Source organism: Zingiber officinale, chromosome 3A (assembly GCF_018446385.1).
Source record: "Zingiber officinale cultivar Zhangliang chromosome 3A, Zo_v1.1, whole genome shotgun sequence".
Taxonomy (NCBI): domain Eukaryota; kingdom Viridiplantae; phylum Streptophyta; class Magnoliopsida; order Zingiberales; family Zingiberaceae; genus Zingiber; species Zingiber officinale.
Window position 1 is genome coordinate 66,787,421 of NC_055990.1, and position 12,029 is coordinate 66,799,449.

Genomic DNA, 12,029 nt, shown 5'->3' on the forward strand with positions numbered 1-12,029 from the left:
AAGAAGCATCAAGATGACGCATTAGATGTGTCTGTCTTATGCTCGCAACCATGAACTCCGAGCTTGAAGCAACATGAGTTGATGGACGCTTACGATATGGTTGAACATCTTTGTCACCTATATCAAGGACAAGCAAGGCACTGGAAGAGGAACTCCAAAGAATACCTGGAAGATCTTAAGAAGAAGAGAAATAAGATTTTTACTTCAGGTATACATATTATAGAAGTCAACCTCTCTATTTCTTCATCGTGGGTATTAGATACCGGATGTGCTTCGCACATTTATACTAATGTACAAGCGCTGAGGAATAACAGGGCATTGACGAAGGGTGAGATAGACCTACGAGTAGGCAATGGAGCATGGGTTGCTGCTATTGCTGTAGGAACTTACCATCTATCTCTTCCCTCTGGGCTTGTACTAGAATTAGATGATTGTTGTTATGTGCCTGCCTTGACTAAGAACATAATTTCAGTTTCTTGTTTGGACAAGAAAGGATTTTCGTTTAAAATAAAGAACAAATGTTGTTCCGTCTATTTAAACGATATGTTCTATTGTAGTGCACCTCTGATAAACGGACTCTATATTCTAGATCTTGAGAGCCCTATCTATAACATAAATACCAAGAGGTTCAAGTCAAATGACATGAACCAAACCTACCTCTGGCACTGTCGCTTAGGTCATATAAATGACAAGCGCTTATCCCAGCTCCATAAGGATGGTATGCTGGACTCATTTGATTTTGAATCATATGAGGTATGCGAGTCATGCCTACGAGGCAAGATGACCAAGACTCCCTTTAGTGGGCACAGCGAGAGAGCAACTGATTTGTGTATGTGGCCCTTTCAATGTCGCTGCTAGAGGCGGTTATAGGTACTTCATCACATTTACTGATGACTTCAGTAGATATGGTTATGTGTACTTAATGACACATAAGTCCGAATCCTTTGAAAAGTTCAAAGAATTCAAGAATGAAGTACAGAACCAGCTTGGCAAGAGTATTAAGATACTTCGATCCGATCGAGGTGGAGAATACCTTAGCCATGAGTTCCGTGACTATCTAGCTGAGTGTGGGATTCTATCCCAACTCACTCCTCCTGGAATACCACAGTGGAATGGTGTATCCGAACGGAGGAATCGTACCTTATTAGATATGGTACGATCTATGATGAGTCACACAGATCTTCCGACATATCTATTGGGATATGCTCTAGACACGGCAGCTTTCATACTCAACCGAGTTCCATCAAAGGCCGTGATAAAGACACCATATAGGATATGGACTGGGAGAGATGCCCAGGTGTCTTTCATGAGGATTTGGGGTTGTAAGCCAAAGAACAAGTGGATGGAGATTGGGTTCATATGATGAACCAATTGGATTAAGTTCATATGATGAACCAAGATGATTAGATTCATTTGATGAATCAAATTGGATTAAGAGTAATCCAAATTGGGCTAATTGAGTTGGACTCAAGTTGATTCATGTATTCAATGAGTCTAATTTAGATTATGACTCATTAAATCAACTTAATTTAATGAATTAGATTCATTATATTAAGTTGGCTTGAATCAAATGGTTAGATTAGATCAACCATGGAAGAGATTTGGTCAAGTTTGACTTGACTTGAGAGGAAGAGGAAGAGGAAGAGTCAAGTTTGACTTGACTAATTTCCACATCATTAGTGAGATGGCAAGATGTGGACCAATGATGATGCTCCACATCATCATGGTATGCCACATCATGGAGGTTACAAGCCTCCATTCTCATTAATGTGGCCGGCCACATTAAATGAGTAGGAGTTACTCATGTGGCCGGCCACACAAGTGAATCAATGGGAAAGAATTTTAATTTATTGCTCTCATTCATTTCATCTCCTTCCTCTAGCCGTTCTCTTCTTCTTTTCCTCCTTCTTGGCCGAGAGTTTCAAGCAAGGTGAAGAGGAATGTGTTAAGGTCCAAAGAAAAGGGTGAAGTGAAGGTCACAAAGGAGGATACCTAGAGGAGTATGTGAGATTCCTTTCCTTTCTCTCCTTTTCTCCCTTTTCAAATCCTACCCGAGAGCTCTAGAAAGTGCTAGCACACTTGGGGCTCTCTTCTCCATCCTTTGAGTGTGAGAGACACTCCTTGTTCGTGTGGATATCATTAGAGGAGTGTATACGTTGATACTTTGGAGATCCGACACGTACCTTGGACGAGCGGGATTTGCAAGGGCACGCACCAAAGGTATAAAGTGTTTTCCTTTGTAGATCTACTGTAGATCGTTGTTTATAACTCGTACTTGTGTTTTTGAAATTTTTCTTTGCACGGATCCTACGGCTTTGGGTGATTCGGGGTTTCCCCGACGCGAAAAGCGGTTTTCGCGGCCCGTAATACCCAACAGGTTGCTGCCGGAAGAAGACTCCACCACCAGTTTACCTCAACAATCCTCACGGTACGCTGCTTACCTCCAAGATCCGGCTAGGGCACGGGGCAAGGAAAGAGGATCGGCTCGGGCAGAGGAGGGAAGGTCGTCTGCCGACGCTAGGGCAGAGCACCTGGGGGTGTCGGCACCATCGGGTATGATTCCGCAGTGGACGGCAGCGACACAGCCTCGGCAGAGAGGAAGAAATCGCCGTCGCTCGGCGAGGAAGAAAAGAAGGGGGTCTCGGTGGCTGGCGGCTCAGGCACAGGGAAAAAGAAGTCGGTGCCGACGCGCAGAGGAGAAGAGACGGAAGGGAGGCTCTCGTCACCGGCGGCCTGGTTTCGGGCGGAGGAGAAGAGGGCAGTTAGGGCAAGCCGTCGGGCACAAGAGAAGAGGGCGCGTGGGGGAGGGTGGTTTCGGCGAGGAATAAAAACAAAAGAAATAGCAAAAGAAAAATAGAAAACGGAATTTAAGCAAATAATATTTCCTCGCTTAAATGGGGTAACCTAAACAGACTTTCCCGGGCCCCATTTTATCCCCGTTAACTCGCCCGTACGAGCTCTGAAAAATTCCCGAAAAATTTCCAAAAATTTCAGAAAATTTCCTTATTAATATTCACCTATTTTCAGTATTTTACACATTCTGTGCACAGGTAAATAACCAAAAAAAATATCCCAAGACTTGGTCTTAGATTAGTAGTGCGGGAAGAGAAAAATAGAAAAAAATCTAGATTCGTGTTCCACTAATTTAAGTTAAACATACACCAGTTTTAGAATTAATTGAAAGAAAAAAATTCACCCCCTGTCTGATTGGTAGTTGCACCAAATCAGAGCGGTACCTGCTCTGATACCACTTGTAAGACCGTTAGATTCGATAGAGGGGGGGGGGGTGAATATCGATTCGAAAATATCAAGTATAAACGCAGCGGAAAAGTAAAATAGACACAATGGTTTTACTTCGTTCGGAGCCTGTGACGACTCCTACTCGAAGGCCCGTGGTCCTTGACCACTTTCGTTGGACAATCACTAGCAATTCGAAATGATGATTACAAAAGAACCGTATAGGGAATGCTAATGAAAACTGAAAACAAATACCGACAAAAAGAGGGAAAAGAACGGAGCGTAGTGTCGGAGCTTTGTTGGCGTCGCCAGCGAGCGTCGGCGACAAGACCCGGTGAGAAGAGTTCTCACATTGATTGATTACGAAGCTCACTGGGCTTCTTTTATATGTTGTTCGGGCGCTGGATTCCTTAGGCGCACTGGAATGTGACGTAGCTGCTCAAACCGAGATGCTCCACGTGGCGGCGACTTGGCTAGATAGAATTCGCCTTAGGCGCCGGATCACCTGTTCAAAAACTCCCTTTTCACCGCAAAACAAAGTTAGTCAGGGCAAATATACATCCTGTAAAAGCAGTTATTAGCACAGTTAAAGTTCAACAGATGGATAAAAAGTATGACTTAGATTCAGTCTCGAGAGCGGAATCTAGTCACGATCTCGACTTAGACATCCGAAATGGATCTAAGCGATCGGCGCCTAATGTCCCTTCCGGGAGCAGCGTCCTCACGATCCTCCCCTCGGTGACTTACCTTGCCCGGGCGGTCCGGTCGGCCCGTCTAGACTTCTCGCCAGCTATCCGGTCAGCCCGTCGACCTAGCTGGACTTCTCGCCAAGCGTCCGGTCAGCCCGTCAACCCGCTTGGACTTCTCGCCAAGCGTCCGGTCAGCCCGTCGACCCGCTTGGACTTCTCGCCAGCTATCCGGTCAGCCCATCGACCCGCTGGACTTATCCTGCACACTTGATCAGAGTGTTAGATAACAACGAACCTAACTTAACCTGATTTGTCATTCATCAAAACCTGAGTTAGACCGTTAGTGCTAACTGCACCAACACCTTCCCGGCCCGACTTTTTTGCAGGATCACCGGAAGTTCACACCAGCATTCGGAGACCCACGTCAGCGATCGGAGAGCGCCACGTGCCCAGCGTCCGTTGATTCAGCTTTCGGACAGGATCACTAACCATTGATTCAAGTCAATTTGATTTAATGATTCTCTATTCATTAAATTAAATTGATTCAATGAGTCATAATCTAAATTAGACTCATTCAATACATGAATCAAATTTAGTCCAACTCAATTAGTCTAATTTGGATTACTCTTAATCCAATTTGGTTCATCATATGAACCTAATCCTCTTGGTTCATCATATGAACCTATTCTCCATCTAATTTCCCTTTGTGTGTAACCCTATAGGTTCTTGTAACGTTGGCAATGCTCTTAAACCCATTTAGAAGCATAAGTAATGAGTGGTATCTAGCAACACATCATTACTACCCAAGTTACAAGAATATTGAGATCCAACATCACCTTTGTGACTACAAATTGTGACTCTCACAATATGTGACAATGTCCTTCTATCCTTGACATCTAGATTGATTAAATTGAGGCATAAACCGTGTCATCCTCTAATCAATCTATATCTTGAACTCCAAGTAGACTCACTCTAAACAAATGAGCTCAATATCTCATATTGACTCATTTGGGCATGATCATGCACTTAGTGGTCTCACTCTATCAAGAATCATGATGTCACTCCCGTCATATAGGAGGGATAGATCCCATCTACATCACTCACATCTCTCCGCATAATTTGTTACATACCCAGTAATCGCATTTATAGTCCACCCAGTTACGGGTGACGTTTGATGAAGCTAAAGTATGCAACTCCTTATGTAGGGAACTATAGTGCCTTCAGGTCCAAGGACTCATAGTCATACTAATAGTCACATGAGAAAGTATATGACACTCATATAACGATCCATGATACTTTCTCATGGCGGGTCATTCAGTATACATTATCTAATGTATACCCATGTGTCAACTTGATATCTCTATATCCATGACTTGTGAGATCAAGTCATCGAGTTGACCTACATGCTAGTCTCAGCGCATTAACATTGTCCCTAAATGTTAATACTTGACTAGAAATGATTAAGAGTAGTGTTCTCTATATCATCTCACTATCGATTCAACCAATCGATTGATATAGATAAGAACCTTCTATTCAAGGACGCTATTACACTTAGTTATTTGGCACCAATACAAGTAAGTATAACAACCATAAAGAAATACCTTTATAAATATATAGGAATATGATACATCGAGTCCATACAATAATCATCATATGATTGGCTCTAAGGCTTTAACTAATAAGCCCGTCAACCTGTCTGGACTTCATGCCAGCTATCTAGTCAGCCCATCGACCTAGCTGGATTTCTTGCCAGATATCTGTGTTGGGTTCTTCGGGCCGCGAAAATCGCTTTTCGCGTCGCGGAAACCCCGAATCACCCATGGCCAACGGATCCATGCAAGGAAAACCGAACGATAAATACGAGTACGAGTTTGAAAAACCTTTTTAGATCTACTCCTAGATCTATGTGTTGAGAGCTTTACCCTTGAAGCGTGCCCTCGCAAGTGCCGCTCGTCCAACGGTACGCCGGATCTCGAGAGTGTCAACGTAGACACTCCTCTAATGATATCCACACGAACAAGGAGTGTCTCTCACACTCAAAGGATGGAGAAGAGAGCCCCAAGTGTGCTAGCACTTTCTAGAGCTCTCGGGTAGGATTTGAAAAGGGAGAAAGGAGAGAAAGGAAAGGAATCTCACATACTCCTCTAAGTATCCTCCTTTGTGACCTTCACTTCACCCTTTTCTTTGGACCTCAACACATTCCTCTTCACCTTGCTTGAAACTCTCGGCAAAGAAGGAGGAAAGGGAAGAAGAGAATGGCTAGAGGAAGGAGATGAAATGAATGAGACCAATTGAATGAAAATTCATTCCCATTCATTCATTTGTGTGGCCGGCCACATGAGTAACTCCTACTCATTTAATGTGGCCGGCCACATTAATGAGAATGGAGGCTTGTAACCTCCATGATGTGGCATACCATGATGATGTGGAGCATCATCATTGGTCCACATCTTGCCATCTCACTAATGATGTGACAATTAGTCAAGTCAAACTTGACTCTTCCTCTCCCTCTCAAGTCAAGTCAAACTTGACCAAATCTCTTCCATGGTTGATCTAATCTAACCATTTGATTCAAGCCAACTTAATATAATGAATCTAATTCATTAAATTAAGTTGATTTAATGAGTCATAATCTAAATTAGACTCATTGAATACATGAATCAACTTGAGTCCAACTCAATTAGCCCAATTTGGATTACTCTTAATCTAATTTGATTCATCAAATGAATCTAATCATCTTGGTTCATCATATGAACTTAATCCAATTGGTTCATCATATGAACCCAATCTCCATCCACTTGTTCTTTGTGCGTGACCCAATAGGTTCTTGTAACGTTGGCAATGTTTCTAAACTCCTTTAGAAACATAAGCAATGAGCGGCATCTAGCAATACATCATTGCTACCCAAGTTACAAGAAATGTTGAGATCCAACATCACCTTGTGACTACTAATTGTGACTCCTCACAATATATGACAAGTGTCCTTCTATCCTAGACATCTAGATTGATCAATGTGAGGCATAGACCGTGTCATCCTCTGACCAATCTAAATCTTGAACTCCAAGTAGACTCACTCAATCAAATGAGCTCAATATCTCATATTGACTCATTTGGGTATGGCCATACACTTCGTGGTCTTACTCTATCAAGAATATCGATGTCACTCCCGTCATATAGGAGGGATAGATCCCATCTACATCACTCACATCCCTCTGCATAATTCGTTACATACCCAGTAATCACCTTTATTGTCCACCCAGTTACGGGTGACGTTTGATGAAACCAAAGTACATAACTCCTTATGTAGGGATCCATGGTGACTTCAGGTCTAAGGACTAATAGTCATACTAATAGCCACATGAGAAAAGTATATGACACTCATATAACGATCCATGATACTTTCTCATGGCGGGTCATTAAGTATACATTCTCCAATGTATACCCATGTGTCAGCTTGATATCTCTATATCCATGACTTGTGAGATCAAGTCATCGAGCTGACCTACATGCTAGTCTTATTGCATTAACATTGTCCCTGAATGTTAATACTCGACTAGGGATGATTTAGAGTAGTGTTCCATATATCATCTCACTATCGATTCAACTAATCGATTGATATAGGTATGAACCTTCTACTCAAGGACGCTATTATACTTAGTCTATTTGGCACTAATATAAATAAGTATAATAACCAAACAAATGCCTTTATTGATATACAAGAATATGATACAATGAGTCCATACAATCATCAAATGATTGACTCTAGGGCTCTAACTAACAATCTGATCATCCCGTTGACTTATCTGGATTTCGTACTAGCTATCCGATCGACCCGTCGACTTAGCTGGATTCGTAACAGCTATCCGGTCGGCCCGTCGACCTAGCTGGATTTTGTACAAGCTATCCGGTCGGTCCGTTGACTTAGCGGGATTTCCTATACACTTAATCAAGTGGTTAGATCACAACAAAACTTAACTTAACTTACTTGTCATTCATCAAAATCCGGGTTAGACCATTAGTGCAAACCGCACCAACAGCGGGTTCCTTTTATATCATTGTTGTATGATACTTCTATCCTCCAGGTATTATTTGATGATATGTCATTCCCTAGTAAGGAAGGTGTCACATCGTATCTATGGTCATGTCACCCATATTTTTCATGCCATGTGCACCATGCTATAGCAAGTTATCGTATGCTATATGCGCCATGCTATTCCACATACTATGCTAACCCATGTGATATCTCGTGTGTTATGGCAACTCACATATTTTCCCATGTTCCATTGACCCATCGGGGTAGTTGGGGTAGTTGGGTTGAAGAGTTTGACATGTTAAGTTGAGGGGAATCAGATCGGTGGAGCTGAGTCGATTGGACTGGAGGGTCCACTCAGTGGTTGGACAAGAGTGTCGTTCGGCGGAGTTGAGCCGACTGAGCAAGAGTGTTTCTTCAACGGAGATGAGCCAACTAGGAAAGAGTATCGGTTCAGTGAAGAAAAGCTGACTAGGCAAGAGTATCGATTCGACGAAGATGAGTAGACTGGCAAGAATATCAGTTCAACAGTTAACACACTCTGTGTGTTATTATCATCCCTAAGAGTCAATCAAGAGATGATTGATATGAGACTATTGTATCATATTTTAAATAAAAGCCAACATTTTGTGTTTATTATATTTTATTTAAATCTATACAAATTTGAATAGATATAATAATGTCCTAGAGTGGCAGATTCTTTTCTATACTATATCAATTAGTTGAATTGATTGTGAGAGACTATAGATATATAGAACACTACATTTAATTATTCCTAATCAAGTATTAAAATACATGATCCTATCCGATAGTCGAGGTGATGGAAGCTGGGAATGTGGCGCTCTAGTTAACTATGTGTTGACTCCTCGCGACCTTGTAACCATAGTTGCGTCAGTGTCGAGCTTGAGAAGGGGTCTCAGACGATGACCCTCCGACGCTCAAGTTAGTCACCGGCGGTGTGTGTAAGCAAAGCAAAGCAGAGAATAGTAGCAGTAACAGTAAATTATCGTATGCCTTCGCTGAAGCTTGGACCCCCCCCCCTTTATATAGGGCTCCTGTAACGTGCGTGCACACTTCCCAGGTATGCACGCTTCTTGTAGCTTTCTTGAAAAGATGTATCAGTAAAGTATCCCTAACACAATACCTTAACGAGCCGAGCATATCTCTGAAGTGACAGTGGAAGCTTCTGTCGTACGATCTTCTATCTGAACCAACCGCTGACCATGCTGCCTATCAGCGACGTATGCTCCCAAAAAGATAATATTCAGCTAGCAGTATCCTTTACTGGGCCGAGTAAGATAGCCACTAGAGGGATAACTGCTCGGCTCGGATGAGTGTGTTATTAGGTCGAGCGGGAAGGCCGCTCGACTGGCGCTTCCGCTGTCCTGAGAAAGCCACTCAGTCGCCCTTCTATTTCTGTACAGCTCGATCCTAAATCCGCTCCGTTCTTGTAGCTCTATATAATGTTGAGCAGGGATGCCGCTCGACGTGCCCCTGCAGATACCCAAGCCTTTCTGAGCATCGGAAGCTCAGAACCTCGCCGAGCTATTATGATGCCGGATCGGGTCTTCATTATCCCGATCAGGTGAGCGTGTTCCCCGATCGGTTGTGTTTGACCACCTTGACTCTGACCTTCCCCATGACACTGACCTCCACCATGGCGGTGGGGTGGGGCCTCTCTCCCCCCCCCCCCCTCCCTTATCATCGCATCATAAGCCTCCCCTTCAAGTCTAGTCGAAGGAGGCTGTAATTCGACTGACTGGACTAGTGTGCGCTGATGTCCTCCCAATTGGCCCTCATTATTATATGGACTGGTCATGATGTACCTGATCCTCATCGATCGACCTTCTGAAAGTAGTCGCTCGGCCAAGTATCATGCTCCTTTGATCCGATCGGAAGAACAAAAGTTTATCTTTGTAGAACTTTTCCTCTGGCTGTCTTAGGCGAGCGGGGGCTCGGCTGACATCACCCGAATATCTAGGAATTCATGCAATTCCTCTTTCATTAAGGCAGAGCAGGTTCCCATGCCGGCCTTAATTGCTGACTAGTGATAGCGCACCACATGTCATGCCCGCAGTCGCCGCACATCTGACGTGATAAGCATTGATGGCGACATTTGATAGTTTGAATTCAATGGTCGGATTGTCGCCTAGGTTTTCATAACCTAGATTGGATGACTCTGATCGGTCGAGCTCGGGGTATATGAGCTCAACGCCTCATTGCCTTTATCACCTTCATGTTCTTGCGGTTGTGTTCTCCGGTGATTTTGTGCGTGTTCTCCGGTGACCTTCTGCGTGTCTTCTTTGATCATTTCTCTTCCGGCGATCTACATCCTCGTAAGCTTCCTTCCTTCCTCGCTTGCTTTTGATTTCTGGCTTCTTCCCGTTCTTGGTGACCTTTCACTGATCTTTTCACTTTCGACTGTGTTTCTTTCGTCGCTTTTACTTCTTTTGCCATGGTCGGCTCTTCACAGTCGTCGGACCCCCCACCTGGACTCTGGTACACCACCATGGAGACCAGGTTCAACTCGGGCGATGTTGAGAGTCTCAAGAATGTTTTTGAGATTCCCCCTGATCACGAGATCATTTTAGCTTCCCCATCCGATCGGCCAAATAAACCGCCGACCGACATCATCTGTCTATTCAGGGACTAATTCATGGTCGATCTTTGCTTCCCTATCCATCCCTTCATCAATGAAGTCTGTAACTATTTATGTGTTCCCCTTCCGTAACTTGTACCGAATTCCTTTCACCTTTTGTGCGACGTCATCGTGTTGTTCCGACTGCACGGTATCCCTTTGACTCCTCGAGCTTTCCACTACTTCTATTACCCCAAATAGTCCAAACTGGGTACCTTTCTGTTTCAGTCTCGGATCAGGCTGGTGTTTTTTGACAAAATACCAACTTCCAATAAACATTGGAAGGAATATTTCTTTTTTGTACACCTCCCCGAATGGCCGAGCTTCCAGACCCGCTGGCAGTCGACCTACCACCTCAACCCGACCTGAAGAAATACAAGAGTCGCTCGGATTACCTTCATGCCGCATCCATGCTGGCTGGCCAGAAGTATGACATCCACAAGCTGCTGCTTGAGGGTGTGTTGTAAATCTTCGGCCTGAGTCTGATCTGCACTGGGCTCCCGGCCGGCTTAGGTAAGAGACTCCAGGTACATTTTGTTGGAGTGTATACTAAAAGCCAAGCTTTTGTAAACATTTATTTTTGAAATAAAAGAATCACATTGATCAATATTTACATTTATTTGTTAAATGTAATTGTTCAATTAATTTATATAGTAGACAACATGGTGTGTGGTGTCACGCACAGAAGATCATGTTGACGGTTCTTTATAAATTATAAACAGTTGCTCACGACTAAGATGGAAAGGAACAAACCATCAGAATAGTTGTAGTGTAATTAAGTATTAGTTTATCTTGATTAATAAATTACACTGATACACTCTAAGTGTATTGAGTAAGACCATTTAGGTAAATTCTTTTTGTACTGATTTAATAAAAGAACTAGACCTTAGTTATTATAGAAGTGTGTGCTCTTAATCCTAATATAATAACAAGCACATATATTTAATATTTATTTCTTTGACTTATCAAAGGGTGAGGTTTAGCTCGATAAATCAATATACCCAATAAGTTGGGAAATAATATTACTTATAGTGTGTGTTGTTGATTATAGAAGGAATCTGTGCCCTAGTTATCTAGGTTGAAAATGTCCCCAAGAGGAGCTCATAAGGATTGCCATGTTAAACCCTGCAGGTGGACTTAGTCCGACATGACAATGAAGTTGAGTAGTACTACTCTTGGAGCTAGATATTAATTAAGTGAGTTGTTAGTAACTTACTTAATTAGTGGACATTTGTTATCTTAAATACAGGGAGACTAACACACTCATGATAAGGAGCCCATAATGTAATTTGGGATTGGTGCGATAGTGCGATAATAACTCTCTAGTGGAATGAGTTATTATCGATGAACTTGAGTTGTGTGTTCGGGGTGAGCACGGGATACTCAAGCTCATCGGAAGGCCAAAACTAATTTCTCCTCTAGGTCCCTGTCATAG